We start from the raw sequence: 23,931 nt of genomic DNA, 5'->3' as shown, positions 1-23,931 counted from the left end.
AGGCTATTTTGTTTCATGGTTATGCATATAGTATTGTTGAGCATTAAAAACTTAAGGATTTGCATCATTACCTTAATTCTTCTGTCAAGGATATATCTAGGTTTATTGTTACTAAGTATTGCATATTGGAGCATGAAAAGCATAAAAAAATACTACTTGATTCAATGAATTCTGTTTGAACTCGTGTTTGTTTTACATGTGATGGTTGGTCAACCTGCACTTCATATTCTTATTTTGCTCTTATTCCTCATTATATTGATAATAATTGGAAACTTCAGTATAAAATACTTAATTTTAGTTGTTTTTCTCCTCCTAATGATGATGAGTCAATCTTTAAGTTTGTTAAAAAGATTATATGTGAGTAGGGTCTTTAAAAAAAGCATTTACCATTACACTTGATTATGCTTCTGCAAATGATAAAATGGTTAAGAGTCTGAAATATGATTTGAATGTCATTTCTCCTCTTCCCTGCAATGGTAAGTACTTTCATATAAGGTGATGCCCACATTTTGAACTTTATAGTTCAAAAAGGTTTAAAGGTAATTGATTCTTCTGTTATTAAATTGCGTGAGATTGTTAAGTTTATTGATTCTTCTGACTCTCGACTTTGTGCCTTTGAATTAGCTATTAAAGACTGTGATTCTTCTTTCATTGGTAAGTTAGTATTGGATGTTCCTACTCGATGAAATTCTACTTCCTTGATGATTCATAGGGCACTTGAGGCTAGATTAGTAATTAACTTGTTTGTTAATAGGGAAAATGAGTTGGATATCATTACTGATCATGAGTGGGAAATTGTTCAAACAATCTGTGATTTTATTGAGCCTTTTTTATGAAATTACTATTATGTTCTCTAGTTCTAAGTATTCCACTTCTAACTTGTATTTGGCTAACGTTGTTGCAATTGAAAAATTGTCGTGTGACGCTCATAACGATCCTTGTGAAGGTATTTCTACAATGGCAGGACCCATGCTTGAACTATATAAGAAATATTGGTCTGATCACTAAATGATTCTGTCTTTTGTTGTTTTACTTAATCTTCTATATAAATTACAACTTCTGAAGGAGTTGTACAATCTTTTTTATATTGAGGATGAGATTCAATAGAGGGTAAGTCTCATTTATAATGAGTTTCTTGAGTTATATGTATTTTATTAAAAAAAAATGCACCTTGTGGTCCTCCCTCTTCTTCTTCTGTCCAAAGTAACACATCCTTATACAGAAGTGGGTCAAGTTCCAATCAGCCTCAAACATTTAGAAAATCATATATATTTCAGGTTAGTTATTATAATTTTAAGTTGAATTTGATCTTATTTATTTCCTGTTTTCATTTAATAATTTTTGTCTCTTATTTTTCAGAATTTTGATGTCAATTTAGCTGCTTCAAGGAGTGGACGATCCGATGTTGACTCTTACATCAGTTTGCCCCTTGTCCCTCGTACTGGAGAATATGAATTTGATATTTTAGAGTATTGGAAAAATCAAAGTATTTCATATCACGTACTTTCTCGCATGGTGAGAGATATATTGCATATTCTAATTACTTCAGTTGCATCTGAATCGTCCTTTAGTATGAGGGGTCGAATTTTGAACAAATTAATAGCTAAACCCTTACCTAAAAATGTTTAGATTTTTGTAACAACCCGTAATTGGTTGTATGGTTTTGAGTCGGAGGATAAGGATGGAGAATATCTTACTGTGGTTAATGAGTCTTCTATGTAAAGATATGCCAAATTGTTTTATTTTTTATGTTAATGTCATTAATAATTCAAAATTGTTTATTAATTATTTAATATTCATTTTAATTTTTAGGTTGTTTAAAAGTAAGTGAAACCATTGGAATTGGAGATTTTGTCTTGTTTCTTCCCTTTACATAGGGCTTCTATTTGCTAATGACTTATTATATTTATTATATTTATTATATTTAAGAGTACATGAAACCATTGTTTACTAATGCTTCTGATTTGTATAGGGTACCTTGCAAGTTACAACAAGCATCATTATAAATGTTTATTGCTTTTTTTATTCTGCTTGATATTGTTTCTATTATTATAAAATATGTTGAATGCTTGATCCTGTAAGAGTTTGGTAAAGTCGTAAATGTTTTGCACTGTTGGTCATCGTATTCCCTTTGGCTTTACCACTGACTGCATAATTGTTTAATGAAGAAATGTTGATTGTTGCTGCCTGTTGGATGTTGTTGCATGCTACTTATTGCCTGTTGTTGCCTTGTAATTTATTTTGTTGGTCTGACTTAAATAAATTGTTGTAACTTGTCATTTTTTTCTCTATTGTTACTTATGTTAAATTATGTTGGTGGCTTTAAAGCTGAAAAGTTGTCCATAATTTAACAATGTTGGCAGCATGTAGATATTTTGATACAAAAGCTCGATGAAGAAATTTCTGGTAGCAAAGTTAGACTTTTAGCCTTATAAAACTTTTGTTATAAAATCTGAGAGCTTAAAAAACACTTTATTTTTATTCATTTTATTGTGATTTTATTGTATTCAACTGTAATAAATAAAATGTTATTCAAATTTTAGATCAAATGTTATTTAGATTATCAATATCAATTAAATTAATCTTTTATATTATGTTTTATATATGTTATAATTGTTAGATAAATTTTCTTTACATAAATTAAATTATATAATTTACATTTAAAATAATTTTATTAATCATGTTTAATGCCAATAAATTATTCTAACTTGTAATCATTATAATTAATTTAATTAATAATGTTCAATACATAAAATTACTTAATAAAATAAAATAATGATTATATTGAAGATTTATAACATAAGAATCATAATATAAGAATCATAATTAATATAATAAGTCTATTTACTAATTTAATTATCATAACTAATATTTTATTATAACATTTAAAAATTAATCATATTAATTAATATGATTTATCATAAACTCAAAATCTCACAATTTTATTAAAATTTTATAATTTCATCAATGGTAATATATAAGTCAGATAAATGTCAAGTCATGTAAATATCATATCATGTCAATAACAAGTCGGATCATTTATAGGTCAGGTTGAAAACAAGTCAGGTTCATAACAAGTCAGGTTCATAACAAGTCAGGTTCATAACAGGTCAGGTTGAAAACATGTCAAGCAATACCAGTTATTTACTAGGTTAATCTCGGGTTTGGGTTGATATCAGTGGGAGCAATTCAATATCGAGTATTATATTTTCGGTTCAATTTGATTTCAAGTCATTCTCAGGTCGGGTTCAGATCTACAATTTCCAGGTCCAACTAGGATTCAGGTCAATACCAGTTCCGACTCGAGTTGGTTTCGAATCACCATATCGCATGTCAAAAACAATTTTGACTCGAGTCAATTTCAGTCAATTTTACAGGTAGAGTAAGCTTTTTACACCCCTATTAGTTGGAGAGAGGTCAAAACGATATCATTTTAGAATCACGCCCAATACCTGACCAGTGATCCGATTTGTCCAGTTCAGGATTCGTGTATTTTTTTATGAAAGGGGTTATTACACTTTCAACTCTTCTTAGTTTGATTAGTATTCAATTTAGTACGTGAATTTGCAAATTAGATGCTATTTTAGCCCCGTTAACTTTTAATTTTATATCAGTTGGGTCTTTTAAATTATTATTTAGTAATTGATGAGTTATTTTGATGTGGAGAATGATTAATTTGGGGCCATGTTCGTGAATGGGGAACTTATACCGATGAGGGAAGGATCGATAACTAAAAGTATAAGGCCAATAATTTCCAATTTAAAAGCTTAAGGTTAGTACACCTAAAACTTTAAAATATTTCATGTTTTTGGTAAATGTGATGTCTTGCCTTTCATATTTGTGTGCATGTTATAGCGTTCGAGCAGTAGTGGATAATTATCAAACTGTTCACAACCCTAAATAATGGTGTTTAAGGCCTAAAATCTTGATAGAAAATTATAATACTTTAGCACTTAAAAAATAGGTCTCTAAACTTTAAATTAGTAATCGTCTAAAACAATCTTATATGTTAAAATGACTGAAGTACCCTTACATGTTAAAATATTTGGAATGTATTTATGTGTGTAAACTGACCAAACTATTCCTAAGTATAAAAATGACTAAAATTCTCTTATAAGTGATAATAGAATAAAAGGCATTATATAAAAATTATTAAATATCCCTATAAGTGGAAGATCACTAAAATACTCCTATGTTTAGCTAATTAGGTTTTAAGGGGTAATGTTATTTATAAACACATTTGTTGACTTTTTTTTTAATTATTATATTTATGTAGTTGTGTATTTATAAGATTCTTATAGTTTGATCCTTAAGATACGATATTAATTTATGATATCAATAAGTGATCTTAGGCTCTGAAAATGATAAAATATTTTTAAACTTATTAAGTATACTAGAAATCTCAAATTAAGAATAATCTCATAAATTATATGTGATAATGACTTGTGCTTGGATTAATTTGTATGTATATTTTGACGATAAGGTGATGAGATACTGACTAAATTACTGTATAACATAAAATACTGTTAAGTAAATTTCAAATGAAGTATAATACTTTATAATAACTTTAATATTAGCCACTGCTTATTGTGTAATTATAATTTTTGTATTTTTTATGTTGTGGTAATGATTTGAAAATATGGTAAATTGATTTTAATCCGAAAAATATATTGGGCATCCAATATAATCTTATTAGCGATTATGTGTGACACTAAAAAAATAATTCAGATGCTCGAGATTATTTGATTAGCATCAACGAGTGGCGAGACATTATTTAGATATATCTCATATTATTTGAGCACGTGTGCAATTCTATTGATCTGTTATCCATTATCTGTGTGTATGATATATACAAGTTTGACATACACTTCAAGTAGGCGATTTGAATACTTCGAAAATTATGAATATGGTATCATTCTTATGTTATATTTGTATGATATGTTATGTGAAGATAGATTTGGATTTGATGTCTGAGAATAGTTATTATTCCGTTGAACTTGGTAGTTTATGTTAGCATGCTACTATATTATGTCATACTTTTATGTTTATTTATTTGACTTGCATGCTTATTTTTATGAACCTCATGAAATATAGTAGAGTAGATGTGTGTCACTAAATTTTGTAAGTTAAATGTTCAAATTATTTTCATGACAAGATATATCTGGTTTCTTTGTTCGTAATGAGATAACATCATCATCAGGGAAGTCTTAGTTGGATCACTCGAGCATAGTAAATGATCAAAACCTTAATTTTGTAAGTTTATTTGACTGCCATATTTATGTATATCTGTTTTAAAAATAAATGGGCTCCAATTTTTGTACAAATCATTCTACATTTGAGAATATATGGTTATATTGTTTTAAAAGTTTTGAGCCACATCGGTAGTTAAACGTGGCACTTATAAACTTATCAAATATTTCAAGTCGGTTTTTAAGTATTACATTCAGTTGTATTCGATATTAGGTTGAGTCAGACTAATTTAGTCGTGTTTTACATACCACTATGATTGAAAAGTATACTCGTCAAATGAGATTCTAATGTCATTCGTTCGTCGCTGATTTGGTAAGTCAACATTGTGTGTTTGATTTGTTAGATTATTAAAAAGAGTTTATTGGATACATATATTAAAATATCTAACTGAGAGTTAGAATCCATAAAGAGGACATTGTATCAGACTTGAATCAAGTAAAATGAACATTCGAGTGATGGACATGTGAATGCATAAAATCTCGTTATATTGAATCGAGAAAAAATATAAAGATAAAAGAAGATGGATCAACGAACAATTACAGGCTTTACATTAGTTAGACAAGAAGGCGTTGTAGCCGTATTCGATATAACATGATGGGTTGGAATAGGGAGAATTGAAGAGCAGCAACAGCCGGTGGGTATCCGATCGAGTCGAGCCGAATCGAATAAAAAATTTTGAGTTGACGAGTTCTATTTAATAACTCAAACTTTATTTCAATTTTTTCGAGTAGAGTTTATGAAATTCGAGTTGAGTCAAGTCAAATTGTTATGGTTTCTATTTAAATTTAATTGTAAATATTTATCATTTTATAATATTATTTTATTCTAATTTAAACGATTTTCTACAACCATATATAATTTTTTGCATATTTTTTCTGTGATATATATATATATATATATATATATATATCATGCAAGTTGAGAGACTCTACTTGAACTTGAAAACTAATATGTTAATTACTAAAAAAATTATTTTTTTCGAGTTATTTAAGTTCTATTTTATAATTCAATTCAAATTTAAATTTTTTTCGAATTAAGTCAAATTTTATTCACTATAGCAACAGGGGTAAATCACACCATTCCTCGCTGAACTATGCTCTCTATTATTTTACTCATTGTATTTTTAGTTTTTTTAATTTATTCATTGAACTTTCGAATTGCTCATGTTTTGATCACTCTGAATTATTTTATTATTTTTTATATGATGTGACAATGTTTATTATTATTTAATTAAAAATATAAAATAAAAATAGAAGGTGGTCGAACACCATCGTCGACCGCCGTAGATGGTGGTCGTTCGGCCCCAAATTTCATGGATCTTGTTCATCTCGACACCTTGAGTCCGAATCCGCCCTCTATTTTGCCGGAACTTGCTCTGAAGTATACGAATTGGAGATCGAAAGTGAGGAAGCCGAAACGTTTCAGTCGAGATTCATGGGTTTTGGGACATTTTCTGGTGAAACAACCATCTGATTCAGACTCAAAGGGTCGAAACGAACAAGCCCCATGAAATTTGGGACCGAACGACCACCATCTACGACACTCGACAATAGCCGGCGATAACCTCTTGCCACCTTCTGTTTTTTTATATTTTAAATTAAAAAATAAAAATGTCACGTCATACAAAAATAATAATAAAATAATTTAGGATGATTTAAACATAAACAATTTGAAAGTTCATTGAATAAATTAAAAAAATTAAAAGTATAATTAATAAAATAGGATAAATAATATAATTAGAAACGATGTATTTTATTCATAGCAACAGTGATTCTATGAACCATAACAAAAAGAGCGTAGGTGTTGCACTGAAAAGTGGAGATGGGCATGTGAATTGGCAGGCCAAGCTTAGTAGAAGCATTTTTGCCTTATTTTCTTTAAAAAAAAACTTCTAGATTTATTTGTAAATCCTTAAAATATTTTTGTTCGTTAATGATATGGTGGATTGAGACGGGTCAAGAAATTTAAATTACAATTTTAGAATTTAATTTTGCTTTTTTTTTTTAATTATACAGGAGTAAATTATAATTATTAATTTCATAACAGGGGTATCAATTATTTTTAAAATAGTATTAACACTCTTTTTTTTATCCTCCATGTTCCAAGATTTCATCTTGACTAATTCGAGTCGACCCACATCGCACACTTGGCTTTGGTTGATGAGTCTCCCAACAATGATTTTCTACATATACAATGACTCAAACTCAAGATCTTGTTTAAATAATATAAAATTACTTACCACTTAAACCAACTCATGTTAGTCAGTATCAATACTCTTTTTAAAACTAATGTAAATTTTACTTTTTAGTATTTTTACATAAAAAAAATTCGGGTTTCACCCCTTAAACAAAAGTTGGCTCCGTCCTGGGGTGCATGAGATTTTACGCAATCACAGCGCATCACCAAGAAGTGGAAAACTTTGCCTGAATTAGGCAAAAACCAACCGAAACATCAAACTCATCCACAAGCACGCAAGCAATATATCGTTTTACACACTCATAAATAATTGGCTAAGTTAGGGTTGTAAACTGGATGAGTCAAGCTCGAGTATTACTGAACTCAACCCGATTCAAAAAAATTAAAATGAAACTTGATTTGGCTCGAAAGCTCGCGAGACTAAAATTTTCAAGTTCGACTCGAACTCAAAACCATGAATTGAAGCTCGAAAAAGCATGAAATAAAAAAAATCTTAAACTTAACTCAGTTGAAGTTCAAACTCGAACTCAAACCTGAACATAAAATATATGAAAGACTTGTATTGTATTTTTTTTAAAAAATCAACACAAATATCAATATTATTATTAATTTAAATTTTAAAAAAATTAATATATTATTATTTTCAAGTTACTCGCGAGCTTTTTGAGTCGAATATCAAATAGCTCGTTTCGACTCGTTAAAAACTTGAGTCAAACTCGAACTCAGTCGAGTTCGAGTAGCTCACGATATCTCTCGTCTCATTTACAACCCTAGCCCTAGGCTCAGTGTATCAAATGGTGGAATTATCATCTAAATACATCACACAAGTATTATAGAAAAGATAAAGATCCCATAAACTATGATTTTTCAGATAGAACACAATAAATATATATATATATATATATATATATATATATATTAATAAGAAACAAAGGGTAAAATCAATACATTTCAAACCGCTCCCTTTGACCAATCATCTTCAACACTGAAAAATCATTTTTCTAATCTAATTTCACCTGATGGTAAGGAAAAACCATGAAGAAAAACTACAAAAGGCTTCTTCGGATGGAGGTTACCTTTTTTATCTTCTTTTGAAAGAATTTGCTGCATTTCTACCTTTTACACATCAAAAGCCCCCTAACATCGATGTCATCTCCAACCCGGTCACTGATCTCACATTCCGCACATCATTCCCTTTGGCTAAAGTATAAATTCATGAAATATCTCGAAGGATTGAAACCGCTTAAAATCACTGCACAACAGGATTGTGTTTTCAGCTTAGCTATGATCTCCGTGCCAAAGCAGAATTAGATATAATAAAGTCACACATTTATAGATTGGCGAGAAAACGATTATGACTCCAATTGGGTAGAGGAAAAAGGTTATTCTCTCCAGAAAGGGAAGTACTGTAGTACAATAGATATGCCAGGTCCCAAAGGTGATAATAATTAGCCACTTCTTCGACAAGTTTCGTTGTCAGAAAAGGAAAATTATAGGCTAGTTACAAGACGGGTAAAAGAAAAAGGGCATGCAAATAAGCTTACCATCATAACCTAAAAAGTTGAGGTAGTGATAGTAAGAAGCTGCCACCATGAAAAGCAGATTCGACAAAAGTTCAGGGATAAAACCATGGGCTACTAGAAGCGGTGACACAAAATAATGAATTACTGCCAAAACAACAATGTTAGTCCCATTTGAATTTGAGATTACAAAGGAAAGTGACAAACAGGCATTAACCGCAAAATTACCGTAAAGCAGTACAAACATTGGGAAGAAAAATTTCAGTGTACATCAAATGCATACAGCCTTCAAACAAAGGAAAGCTACAGTCAGCACCACACAATTATTTTAGATGCTAATATTCACAAGCCACTCTGCTGCTTGCGGAAAACATAAAGCATTGATGACCAGATCTGTCAATTAATAATTAAATCAGTATAAACAGCTCACACAGGAGATTAAATTTCTGGAAAGATAGGAAGAAGTCTCCAGACTTGCCATTCAAACCCGTTGTTCCACCACATGACTATTTGGAGCCTCTTCCCGAAGGTAAGCATTTGTCAAGAACCTGCATGGAGTCAGAGAATGCAATTCACCATCAAACAAGTGCACCTGTGCCAACCATGCTAGAATGAAATTAGTAATAAATATAACTTTAGGTTTTATCTCATTCAAGTTAATAATAAAGATATGGAAACAACTCAGCAAAGTACACCAGTTCTTTCAACCAGTTCAGGATGTTTCACTACTAAAGCATAAATTTTTATTTGCTTGAAGATGGTAATGTCAGGGCACCTTTTATCCGCTTAGTTATAACAAGTGCTTAAAGTTCTACTATTTTTACATTTGCGGACGAAGCTTGCAGCATCTCATATGCATTCTTACTGTCTTGTTGGAGTTATTAAAAAGTTTTTCTCATTGGAACAAGGATAAGCAACGAGCCTAAAACATAAAAGCTATATAGTCTCCATATAAAGTTAAATCAATGAAGATTTTTTGGCTAACAATTCTTTGGGATATCTCAAGCAGTCAGTAATTCCAAGTAAAATGTAATAGCAAGCCTGATCTCCCTCCTTTGGTAAGAGTAATGTCAGACAACAAACCCTATAGCCTATTCCACAATCATAATAACATTCCTGTTACAAAAACACTCAAACATTTATAGCATTCTGCTGCAGCCTCAGACCTAACTGAAAGAATCAACATTCATAGCGCAAAGAATGTAGATATGCCTATTTCCAAAAGCAACTGAGCCTTCAGAAAGAATGAGAGCCACTAGCTTAACTTATGCAGGTTTCCAATATATATATTATCAGCATATATACTACATGTCAAATTTGAGCTAAGAGTTAAGATAATTTTTAGGAGATAATAAATAGATATTATCAACTGAACACGAACTACAAGTCGACCCCTGATGGAATGTACATGTTCACCAGGCCCAATTTGGAGATAACAATTAAGATATGATTTTAAGGGAGACTAACTCCAGCTTGAAAAGAAATAGATACTGTCTCTTACCAGCAACATGTAGCCAGAATTACTCAAGTTAGTAAAAAATGGAAAAACAATACTGAAATGACTAGAAAAACAGCATGTGCAGCACTGTAATCATACCTGTATTAGAGAGAAAACAACAAAATATCCAGCAGCTCAGAAGAAAAGGCAAAACTAAAAATAAATAATGCCACTAGCATTCTTATAGAATCCAAATATGTTGTACATTATTGGGGTCAAGATATTACTCTACTTGGAAGAACTTAGCACCCTCATGATGCAGCCCAAATCGTGTTGCTTAAGACTAAAAAATATCAAAGACTTCTATAAATTCAACGTAAGAAACCTTACAACAAATATACCATACAAATTATAAATGCCACAAGCATGCCAATGTGAGATCAATAAAATTTGAATCTAAGACTAATTCCCTATAAATCCAAAAGCAAGTACCAGTTTTAAAGTTTCAACGCCTAGTAAGTCGTTTTTTTTATATGGAGTAATGTTTCGAAAGGAAAAAAGAAACTTACGCAGCACAATAAGCTATTGTTGCAACTGCCAAAAGAAAGCTGCAGATTACAACAAAAGCAGGGTTGTCACGTGCCCACTGGTTCTTGGTTTCTGAAAAAAAGGAAAAATAAACAAATTTTCTAGTTCATCAGATGATGGAAAGAATTTAATTACATCACACCTTTAACGTGTTAGAGGAACATGAAACTTAAAGACCCAAAAGGGAAAAGTTAAAAAAATGACACATTAGTTTTAAAGCTATAACCCAGTAAGGTAACTCTTATTATGTGTGCTTTTGATGTATTTCCAGTTTCTTTCATAGGGTGGGGGACAAAAAGAAACAGAAAAGTCGCCTAAGAGCTGAAAGCACATCTCAACTGCATTGATCCTCAGTTAACAACCTGATAGAGTACAACTCAGTTGAACATATAGAATACAATTTATTGTAGGTATAGGCCAAAGGATGATGGCACTAATCACAAAATAGCACATACAATGTAGAAAATGATATACACTTTTGAGATATCATTATCAGGATTCAGTAGTATAGGCATTACCACAAGATAACGTGAAAGTCATTTGAAAGACAACTGTATTTGCAGTCCAGTATATCTCAAGGAACTAAAGTAGCATTCTGTGATTGAAAACATTGCTGCTACAAATTAAGTACTGAACATGGACATAGAATTAAAAAAAATATATCAATTATAGAGCAATGAGCTTACATTTGTGACATTTTGTGTGCTGATAGCTGCATCCAACATAGAAAATTATATACAAAATAGAACAAAAATAATTAGAAAAACATTTCAATACTCAAAAGACTTTTCTTTCTGCAGATAATCCCTTTACTCCAAAATAAAAATGAATAATAATGAGCAGATCCAAGCAATAGCAAGTTGCCAGTACCAGATACAAAATACATCCAGATGTCACAATACTATGATCTCTACCCAAATAGAGAACATACTTGAAATGCAGTAATTCCATTTTCTGGAGCAAAAATGAATAAATAGCAAATGCTCAAAATTCTATTGAGATAAAGAGGATTAATAGCTCAAATTCCATCTCAAGACTCTGGAATTATGTAATGGAAAGTGGAAACAATGAGAACTAAAATATCAGTCAGCAGAAAACTAGTGATAATATAGGTACTTTTCTTCTATTCCAGGCATCATATGAATTAAGCAATCAGTAGTCGGAGGATGATGATAATACGGAACGATAGAAAAATAAGTTGAATTATGATAAAGGATCAATACTTACACGACCTTTGGTGCAGTACATAAGTGAAGCATTTGCCAGAATGCATATTCAATATCCATTTGTTGCCACTACACAAACCAACAAAGAAGCACAATCAGATAAAACAAACCATATACTGCAAAGGCGATGATGTAGGAATGTAATGATAATACCACCATACATTCTAAGCCAAGTTAATTGCATATTTTGTATGGCTGGAATTCAAGTTTTAGCATGATATTTCAAATATAAATACTTGAAAATTTTCATGTTATATGATTGAAGCAGTGGAAAATTAACAGCTTGCACAAAGCTATATCTGAAGCATACATTCAAATCTATGTGATATAAATGAAAAATATATCAAAAAAGGGAGAAGAAATTACATTAGACATAAAATCTGTTATGAGGAAAACTGCTCAAAGCATAATAAAACAATACCGTCAGTGCTCAAATTTGACTTGACAAAGACATACATCAAAGTCAAATTGTTCATTTTATTAGAAAATTACCACTTAATTAATAGGAATTCAATTTGAAATGGTCCAAAATGGATCCAAAAGACTTATTACACAAAAACCACCTAATTCTTTTCTCATTACTTCTCCCGAATTTATATTAGAATTTAAATCTGGATTTAACATTAATCACTTGTCTTTTATCATTTCCAAACCTCAAGTCTACTCCCTGATTCCAGATGCTACCCGCAACTAAATCTTTAAATAGGAATACTTAAAATAATAAATAAATATTAGAAGGTAAATCTATAAATTCCATTTATGCAAGAACAAGAGCAAGGAGACAACATCAAATAACAAAAAATGGACAAAGGAAGCAATGATTCCTAATTGCATCAAGATTCAAACATTTGGATAGAAATCAGATGGAAATAAAGATTAGATCCAGGGGGAGAGAGATTGAACCTTGACAATTCGACGGGTAGCATTAGGTTTATCAAGGATAACAATGGTGTTCTTTTAGTGAAAGATCATGATATTAAGAGGGTTTGGGGTAATTACTTCATCGGATTATTTAATGACGGTGTCTCTCCCTGTAGAGAAAATACCGATGATGGATCAGCCGACCATCATACTACGGCCAATGACTTCCCTACAAGTAGGATTGAGATTGAGGAAGTCAAAATGGCTCTTAGAAAGATGGGGAGGGACAAAGCTGTCGGTCCAGATCAAATTCCTATCACTGTGTGGTTGGCCCTAGGAGAAGATGGAGTTAAGTGGTTGACCAATATCTTTAATATTATTTTAGAGACTGCCAAGATGCCAGAGGAGTGGAGAGAGTCTACGGTGATACCAATCTATAAGAATAAAGGAGATCCCCAACGTTGTGGTAACTACAGATGTATTAAACTACTCAGTCATACCATGAATCTATGGGAAAGGGTGATAGAGGCTAGGTTGAGACAGTTTACTAGGATTTCGGAAAACCAATTTGGCTTTATGCCAGACAGGTCTACTACGGAGGCGATTCATCTACTTCGATGGCTTATGGAGAAATATAGGGAAAAAAATAGAGATCTTCACATGGCGTTCATTGACCTTGAGAAGGCGTATGATAGCGTTCCCCGCGATACGATATGGAAGACCTTGGAAACGAGACAGATCCCAACTGCTTATATCCGGGCGATTCGTGATATGTACTGTAGATCTACTACATACGTCAGGACTACAGTTGGCGACACCGAGGCTTTCCCGGTGGAAATCGGACTCCACCAGGGGTCTGCTCTTAGCCCTTACATCTTCGCCTTGATTATGGATGACATCTTTTGTGCGACACCAGACGGTGTTCCATGGTGTATGCTTTTCGCTGATGACATTGTCCTAGTTGCTGAAACAAAAACTGAACTGAATAGTAGACTGACTTCCTGGAAGACTGCTTTGGAAGAAAAAGGTCTAAGGATCAATATTGAAAAGACAGAGTATTTATGTTCAAACTTCAGTGGGAACCAAAACGATGAAGATCTAGAAGTATGCATAGAAGGACACGTTCTCCCCACAAGGGATTGTTTCAAGTACCTGGGGTCTATGATACATAAAGATGGGGGTATAGATGATGACGTTACACACCGTATAAAGGCGGGATGGCTAAAGTGGAGGGCTGCAACTGGAGTTTTGTGTGACAAGAAGGTGCCTCTAAAACTTAAGGGAAAATTTTATAGAATGACAATAAGACCAGCGCTGCTGTATGGATCAGAATGTTGGGCAATCAAGAATGATCATGTAAGGAGGATGGAGGCCGCAGAAATGAGAATGCTTCGATGGACATGTGGTAAAACTCTATGGGACATGACACCAAACTCTGCAATTAGGATGTCCTTGGGGGTGGTTCCTGTATCCGAAAAATTGAGAGAGGGAAGACTACGGTGGTTTGGGCATGTCCTTAGGCGACAAACGTCGGATACGGTTAGGAGGGTAGAGTCGATTACACTCGACGGTGCCAGAAAGAGAAGACGACCAAGGAGGAAGTGGGTAGACTGCTTGAGATCTGATCTGAAGGAATTATCCCTTACCGAGGACATGACCTCTGATAGAAAAGTATGGAGACTTAAGACCAGGGTAGTCGAGTAGTGTGGATCACAACCATAGGGTGTAGCATCTCTATCTCCTTTTAATGCCTTCGTAGTAATCTCCATGACTTCTACTTTTTATACGTTTCTGTTATTAGATTTTATGAAGGCTTAGAACTAGGATAACAGAGTAGTGTTGCCTTAGTTTAGGTTTTAAACCATTTGACTTTATTCCTTCTCGTAGCTTGCTATCGCTGACTCCTGTATATCCTTATCTTCATTTTTCCTCTTTTTATATTTAACCGGGACTTACATTTCTGTCTATAAGCAGAGATTTTTACGTAGGGATTTATTTGCAGGGATTTACTAACCATTACAGACGCAGATATGAAGACAGCATATGAAGACTATTTAACTATGTATTTATTGATTTATTTATGCAGGCATTGTATCTTATCTTTATTTTTAATTTTCTTACTGCCGGAGGTCTTCCATGGAAGCTGCTCTCAATCTGGCGTTGGGGGCAGCCTACTACCCCACCTCCCCCTTACCTCATTGCATATGGGAATAGGGTTTTATTGTTGTTGTTGTTGTTGTTGTTGTTGTTGTCTGTATACACTCAAAATTATTTCAATAAAATTTATTAATTGATTTAGTGATTAAAAAAATATTGTTCTATATTTATAGAATATATGTATTATTAATGATTAATTCTTTTAAGATATATTATTTTGTAATTACTTCGGATTATTTAAAAATAAAAAAAAAATATTTTAATAATGTATGATGATAAAAATAGCTACGAACTAACAAATATTATACCTTTAGGTAATATATAATTTGTGTTAATACTTCATTTAATTAAAACATTTTATTTCATCTACTAAATTATTAGTTTACTTATGTTCTAAATGTTTGATTTAATATACTTAGGTTATTGATGTAACACCTAAATTAGGGCCTAATTTTTTTTAAAAATTAATACTGGAGATTAAATTGCAATTTTAATTAAATTTGGGGACTAAAGTGAATTTTTAATTAAATTCAAATATAAATTAATGAAAGTATCAAAAATTGTAGGACATATGGTATAATTATACCATTTTCTAAAAATGTTGTGTTTAAAAACCCAAAATCATGAAACTTTCCATTTTGAAAAATTTAAGCCTCTTTTTCTCTCTCTCTATTCGACATTTCCTCTTTCAGTAAAAAAATCTTCGATTGATATTTTATCGTCAACCATTGTTTTGGTTTTGACATCTCTCGCACCATCGTGTTCCTTGTGTCGTCCTAAGTCCATCGATGTTCGCTTTATCTCCATTGTCGTCGGCGTGTAAAGGGGTGAGGAAGAATAAGTTTTCGACATTACAAAATTGAGCTCTCCGTCATTCACCATTGTGAACCGAGCTTGGTAAATATCTTAAAACCCTTTAAAAAGAGCATAAAAAAATTCATAATTTTTTCGAGCCCCGAGAGCCTTGCATACGCTCCCATGCGGCGCCCTTGCGTGTGGGGCTTATCCACCACCTAGTAGGCTTCTCGAAACGGGTCGACCCGACCCATCTACTGACCCGTCTACCCGACCCACCTGTCTATCTGACTTGTTCAGCCCAACCCGTCTGACCTAAACCCAAACTGGCCCAATCAAATTGAATCGATCAAGCTCGAACTGAACTGAACCGATCCAGTCCAAATAGAACCGAGTCAACCGTTGACTGTTGACCGTCGTTGACCACCATTGACCGTTGACCACCATTAACATTTTCTGAAAGCCTTCATCTTGATGTTTTTCGTTTTCCTGAGTCTGATTTCGTTGTCTATTTTGCCAAATTCTGACCTGCAAGCCTTGAATTGATCCCGTTAATACGAAAATGCTTAGTATTTTTAACATTTTTGTTTATTTATTTGAGATTTGATTATGTAATTGATTTAGGAATGTATTTTTTTGAAGGTACTCGTGTTTCTTTCAATCGAGGGTCGATTAGATACGGTGCTATCCGTCCGACAGATTCACACGATTCGCGTTCTTCGGGAGTTATTCGTAGGCTTCCGTAAATTATTTAAATAGATGTAATTAGTATTCATATTAGGATTTATGACGTAGATTTTTTATTCGTAGGATCTAACTCTGCCGTTGATCGTGATAGGCAGACCCAGCAGTAGGATACCTGATCAGACTACTCAGACCGGTACATGTATCTTTCCTGATGGTGTTACATTACTGTTTTGAATTACTTATCTGCATTGTTTTAATTTTCTGATGATATTGAATATTTTTATGACATGATACCTGATTTTTCTTAATATTATTTATCTGATATCTGATTTATCGTATATTTTTTATATGAACTTTTGTTACTATATTTCTGTATTTGATTTCTGAATATAGAATATTTTCATGTTTTAATGAATTAAACTATCGTTTTCACTCGAATACATACATGTTTATTACTGTCATGGGGGTATTATTGGAGGAAATATCTCATGCCTAGTCTATGACTTGTAAGACTTTACTGCAGGCTCATCTGCTTTGTGCACAGGATAAGTCATTACTACATGTCCTTATGCTATACGTATAAGTCCCTTACCAGGTGTACAGGTGGATGTATGGTTCCGGGGAACCTGTACATTTTGGTGATCAGATGGTGTAGTTTTCATAGTTTTAAAACATGTTTGATGAACTGATTTTTACTGAAATATTTTATTTGTATGTTTTTATACACCACAAGGAACACACTGAGCTTTTTAGCTCATTATGTAAATTTTTAACCTTTCTAGATAGTTGCAAACAATATACTAAAAGATTTGGCATCAGGAGAACCGATCACTCCTCATTTTTGTACCATTATATATCTCTATATGCTCCTTTTGTTATACTTTGGGGACACATGTTTTTGTTACTGTTTTGTTTTGTATATATTTTATACATTTTTTTTGATATATATATATATATATATATATATATATATATATATATATATATATATATATATATATATATATATATATATGTTTACCATATGAACCTTACTGATGGTTAGATTCAAATTATATTGTTGTATGTATTTTAACTATGTTTTAAATATAAGAACATCTAAATATGATATGTAACCATCTAAATTCGATCGTAACGTCTAGACCAGATCTAAGAGGTTACAATTGTAAATCAACAATTCATTTTCTTTTACACTCTAAGTTATTCTATATTTGATCTTTTTCTAATGTATATATTCTTAATTAGTAGTAATATTAATTAATTGTTGTTGCTCCTAATTTTTATACTAATTTCTATAAATATTATATTTTGTTTCGGCATTTTTGGGAATCTGATTTGATAAAATTGGAAGTCGTTATCACTTACACATTAAGCTAAAATATATATGTTATTTGTTAGTCTAATATTTTTTTTAATATTCATTTAGGGTTTAATTTGCTTTTTACGGAATCTTTCTTTTAATTTATTTCTAAAAAAATGTTAATTAATAATAATCATTAAATTTATTAATAAATAAAAGGGTAAAATATACAAATGATACTCCGACTATAGGGCATTACTTTGTTGAGTCTCCCTACTATTAAAAGTTACAAAATGATCCTCTGACTATTCATATGTTCCAAACTCATCATTTTCTATTAAAAAAGTGACGGTCATCTGAGCTAGACGTTTCTTGTTGATTGAGATATGATAAAATCATATTTTGATGATGTCTACTGGTACCGGCGTTGGTTTCAAGCACTGACTTGTCAACATAATGTTTCAAGCATTGACTCAATGGCATAATGTAAACAGAGAGTTGGTCCACAAAATATAGCTCAAACAGTTCTATGATCAAATTTTATCATATCCCAGTGAACGTGTTAAGGTCCAGCTCAAACGATCGTCAATTCTTTAATGTAAAAGGACGAGTTTGGAACATATGAATAATCATGTGACTATTTTATAACTTTTAATAGTTGGGGGACTCAACAAAGCAAAACCTTATATCAGAGACCATTTTATAACTTTTAATAATCAATGGACTCAAAAAAGTATCACCTTATAGTTGGAGGATCATTTGTCTATTTTATCCTAAAAAAATATAATAAAAACAATAATAAAAATATACAAAAATTAGAGTAAGCTAATTAAATTAACTGATTGTTTCTCATAGAACAATAGAATGCTCAAACTTACCACCAAAGAATAAAATAAAACTAAGAAAAGTGTTAAAAATCTAATCAAACAATTAAAAAATGATATATACAAACAAACATCATTTTGACAATGAATGACAAAACCATCAACTCTAACATAAAAATGCATGTAACAATAATGGCACATTAACAAATTTAGTTTTATTGCAATTCTATTGCGACCTATCATTGATGATTACGAATGTCTATCAATATAAGAGAACCAGCCTAAGAATCTAAATAGAGTTACAAAATAACCAAATAAATAGCAATAGAGATGATGTCAAATTCAACCTTAAAAAATTACTATAAAAATAAAAAAATATCAATAATTTGCATTTGAAAAGGAGAAGACTTATTAAAACAAGATAACATAAAATTTGAAATATGTAAAAAGTTAAATTGATGAAAAATAAAAAAAAAAGATTGAGAAAAAAATAACAAGGATCATAACAAAACATGGATAACAACAACTTAATCAAAGATCAATGATATCACTCTCTTAGACAATAACAAATAAGAAAAAAAATCTTTTTTGTCATAATGACAAAATTAGCCGCCCAACATTTGCACAAATGATCACTTTGTTCTCTATTTTGTTTTTAGAATATTTTAATCTTTGACGTTTCAATTTTTATCAAAGTAGCACAAACAGTAAACACATGTTTCTAACGTGATAGTTTTACACATGTTTAATTATTAATGTGACATGTGACATATCATCAAAATTATGAAGTGCCATATGTCATGTCATCCAAAATGATGGCATGACATGTGTCACCCAAAATAATGATATAACATGTATTATGTCATCCAAAGTGATGATATGATATGTGTCATATTATCTAAAGTGATGACGTAACATGTGTCACATAACTAATTAAGCACGTGAAAATATCATATCAGTAACTTGTATTGATTATTAGTCGACTAATGATTTTCATCCAACAAAGATTATTTTGACAAAAATTGAAATGTTGAGGGGGATAAAATGCTCCAAAAAAAATAGAAACTAAAATGACCATTTGTACAAACGTTGAGAGTTAATTTTATTATTATATCTTTTATAACTGTTTTTAAACATTTCTTTATCAACAAATACTCTTACTAATATTGATGTTGCAACATTAATATTTAAAAATTAAGATTTAAATATTTTAATTTATTATTAAATGTTATGTTTAAGTTTTTTAAGGTATTATGTCAGTTTACAATCATTATGATTATTATAGAGTTGAGTGACATTTAAATTGTGTGATCGATTGAAATCCTCAATAACTAGAAAAGTATTATATAGTTATAGTGTCTATTATTATTTTAATTTTGATATTTTATTTTTTAACTATGCAGAGAGTCACAAGAGTGTCTTGATTGATGAAAACATGATCCATAAATCATACCAAACTTATTGTAACTTATCTCATATATCAAATTTGAGTCTAGAGCTACAAGACCCAATTAATATGATAACCTCTTCTAAGTATTTTTAATAATTTTACCCTTCATATTATTGTAATGATTATTTTTAATGTAGTAATCATTGAACTCTCAAAAGTCTTCTTATACTTTACAATAATTTTTATTTTCATGATTAATCTGATTTTTTGGACGTGACAATAATTTTGGAAAAGTGAGTATTAACATCTCTATAGAGAAAAGATTTTCTCCTAGGTACATGATGAATCGTCAATTTCTTTACTTGCGATTCGTAACGCCTAAGAGGTGGACAAAGAATAAAAAAAGGGTTTGAGGTATTCCTTCAAGGCACACTTCAACAGTCAAGTCAGACAAATAAACTAATAAGAGATAAAATAAACAATGGTCGGAATATATAAAAAATGAGAGAAAAGTGAAAGAAAAAATAAAATGAAAAGGGTACGAGAACGAATGAGAGTGCTTCTTTATTTATAGGAGTTAGCGAGGCTGATTAGCTCCTCTTTTGTAAGTTGGGAGTTTATTCAATACATTCATCTCATATCAATATTGAAACTATTGTACCTCATCCAAATCTTTTCTATAAGATTAATATTTGTACATCAAGTTCTTTAGAGAACTCATGCATATTGAAAATCTTAGGAGAACATCTTCGGACATAAGAACTCAGGAGTTTTGCACTCCTTAAAAAGTCACAACCTCTTGACATAACCCTTCAACATGACTTTTGACAAGCACTATGTGATCCGTCAAGGCCAAAATTCACTCCCAATTAGTCATATTTACTGAGTTTATCAATCTATGAGTAGTCATTAAAACCCTATATCTAACACCATTACTAAGAGTCATTATAAAACCTCTTAGCCAAGATCGAGAGGGAGAGTTATAACCATCCTACCACTCTCTACCCATTTTATCTTCTCTTTCCTCTTAGAATTAGAAGATATTGACACCGACCAACTTTTTATAATCATCAGTTATGATTATTCACATACACCAGAAGGGGTGAATTGTCAACGATTGATATAAGCCCCGACCAATTGACTTTGCACTACTTCATAAGTATTCAATGCATCTGTTGAGTTAATCGATTGACTGAATCGGCCAAGAGGGGGGGGGGGAAATGGCAATAAAAAATTTGGTGGAAGCTTTTGCAGAAAATTGAAAGAAATTGCACAACGATTTAGAGTGGTTCGACTTTATCAACCAAAGTCTACGTCCACTACCTTATCTATCCACTCTAAGGATTTTCTAACAAATTCACTAATTTGTTCTTTCTTTTGAGGCCAAAGAGATAACCTTATAACTCCCTCAAGAATATACCCCAATTCTTGAGAACACACTTTTCTCAAAGAGAAATACAAATTTGCAAACTTACAAGAAAAATCTCACAAGGTAAATATGTTTGCACAATTCTAGAACAAAGAAAGAACACTCAAGAATAAATACAATTGAGCACAATAAGTGTTCTTGAAAGAAAAATGAATATTGAATGAAAAATAGGCTTGAAATGCTCAAACTTGAGGTTTGATGCTTTCTCTTTGATTATCCCTTGATTCTAATTGCTTGATGTTTCTTGTTGTTGATCAATGGCTTCTAAGCTTGCTTAAATACACCTTGAATCACTTTTGAACGTTGGAGATGATTAGAGAAAATAATATAGCCGTTTTAGTATGAAAACAATTAATAAAACAGTTTCGAGCGTGGGGGGAATCGGTACCCCCTGAGGGGGAATCGGTTCCCTCCGAGTATTCTGGATTTCTCGGAGCCAAACCATTCAGGGGGAATCGGTACCCCCTTGGGGGGGAATCAGTTCCCTCTGAGCAATCTAGAATTTTTGGCTTTGAAATGGTTCGAAATACTTTGTAAAATTATTTTGAAATTGTTTTAAGTTTAAAACTTAATTTTACACTTTGAGTAAGGATTAAAAATGATCTTTGAAAGATTTGGAGTAATGTTTTGATATTCGAATAATTCTATCGAATATACTTAGAAAACTTATTTGGAAAATCTTAAAATTCATTTAACTTAATTTTTTATATCGAAATATCAAAATATTTTCAACAATCTCCCCCTTTTTGATATAACAAAATATTTTAGTAATTTTAAGATTTTGAAGTCAAGTTTTGAAATTACTCCCCCTTACTTTAACACTAACACTTCTCCCATTTATCATTTTTAACTTCTCCCCCTTTTTGTTAAATCAAAAAGACATTTTAAAGAATTTAAACAAGGTTTTGAAATCATTTAGCTAATTGATTATATATAATATAAGCTGCTAAGATCACAAGCAAGAGAAACGTTAGCCATTAGTTTCATAATCAATATTCATAATTAATGTGAAATGGCAAATTTGGTCATATATCTAATCATGAAGTAAATGATGCAATAATGAATAAATTTAATCACACCAAATAGATAATTTCTAACCATTCATAAATCCAAACAAATTCAAAGTCAATCAATCCACAAATTCAAACATTCCAAAATATTCAAAATGTTAAAACAATAAGTTTGGAGTTCAAAGCAAAACATTGAATCACATATCCAGATCAAGAGGAGGAAAACGAGCTCGCATAGCGACCATTTCATTAGTGAGGTCATTAATACGTGCGTTGGTTGCTTCATTATTTGCACGTGTTTCCCGAAGAATTTCTAATTGTTGAGCTCCCATTGTAGATAAATGAGACTCTATAGAAGTAAAGCACGAATCCATAGTAGCGTATCGAAAATCGAATGTCTCCATAAAGGATTGGAAATATGGAGGCATTGAATGCGTTTGTTGTGCTTGCTCTTCGGGCTGCTTCTCGGGCTGCTCAGACTCATCTTCGGCTTCATCGATGTCTCGCATTAATTGCTCAAGCTCGAGATCTTCGTCAGCTTCGGGTGGAGCTTGTGAAGAACTAGCTCCCGGAGTATTTGCAGAAGATCGAACCCATTCACCGGTTTCCTTATCCTTAATCTATCCCGCTTTCGTTAAGGAAATAAGGTCAATTTGTTTTTTAAGGGGAAAAATGGCATCTAGACCAACTCTAAGCCCAGCTTTGGAAAACAGATTACTTAAAATGCAACCGTAAACAAGAGATGAACAGAGTTTTTTGTTAGGAATAAGATTTACGGTTTCAACAATTTCAGCAAAAATAATCTGAGGTAGGTTGATTTTAATATTGTTTTCGAAACAATGTAACCACCAAATATCTAAGGCTCTAAGAGTAGAATAACGACCTCCGGATGGTCGAAACCACCAAGAAATCATTAGATGAAGAAAACGTTCATGAAGGTTTAGGACACTTGCACTATCCTTTCTTTTATAACGAGATCCTAAAACTTGTTTTTCATTTGAAATACCATCATTATCTAATCCGAATGTATTGGCTATGTAAGCCGAGTCAATATATAAGAATTGTCCTAGAAGATAGGAACGAATTCCTATGGTTTCAGTTTCAGTTTGGTTTTTAACACAAACGACATTAGAATAGAAAATACGAACAAGTTGATGGTAAACGATGGGTTCAAGGTCAAAGAGTTTATCAAATTTCCACTCTTGTAAAAGAGGAAGATATTTAAAATTGATAGCTAACATAGCTTGACGAGAAGGAATA

General features: G+C 31.6%; 2 long non-coding RNA genes across 2 annotated transcripts; both read right to left on the bottom strand.

Annotated features, from left to right (window-relative positions):
- Positions 1 to 8,780: 8,780 nt before the first annotated feature.
- LOC120169610 lies at positions 8,781 to 10,328 on the bottom strand. Its single transcript, XR_005520679.1, has 3 exons — positions 9,195 to 10,328; positions 8,991 to 9,113; positions 8,781 to 8,852 (listed from the first exon to the last, which is right to left on the bottom strand). It is a non-coding gene; the product is annotated as an uncharacterized LOC120169610 (long non-coding RNA).
- A 222-nt stretch (positions 10,329 to 10,550) lies between these two features.
- Positions 10,551 to 12,278, bottom strand: LOC120169611. Its single transcript, XR_005520680.1, has 4 exons — positions 12,220 to 12,278; positions 11,679 to 11,704; positions 10,974 to 11,064; positions 10,551 to 10,563 (listed from the first exon to the last, which is right to left on the bottom strand). It is a non-coding gene; the product is annotated as an uncharacterized LOC120169611 (long non-coding RNA).
- Between the last annotated feature and the right edge of the window lie 11,653 nt (positions 12,279 to 23,931).

The sequence above is a fragment of the Hibiscus syriacus genome, unplaced genomic scaffold, assembly GCF_006381635.1.
Source record: "Hibiscus syriacus cultivar Baekdansim isolate YM2019G1 unplaced genomic scaffold, ASM638163v2 tig00111769_pilon, whole genome shotgun sequence".
Classification (NCBI taxonomy): Eukaryota; Viridiplantae; Streptophyta; class Magnoliopsida; order Malvales; family Malvaceae; genus Hibiscus; species Hibiscus syriacus.
The sequence above is the reverse complement of the archived record's forward strand: the minus strand, read 5'-3'. Positions and strand labels throughout refer to the sequence as shown.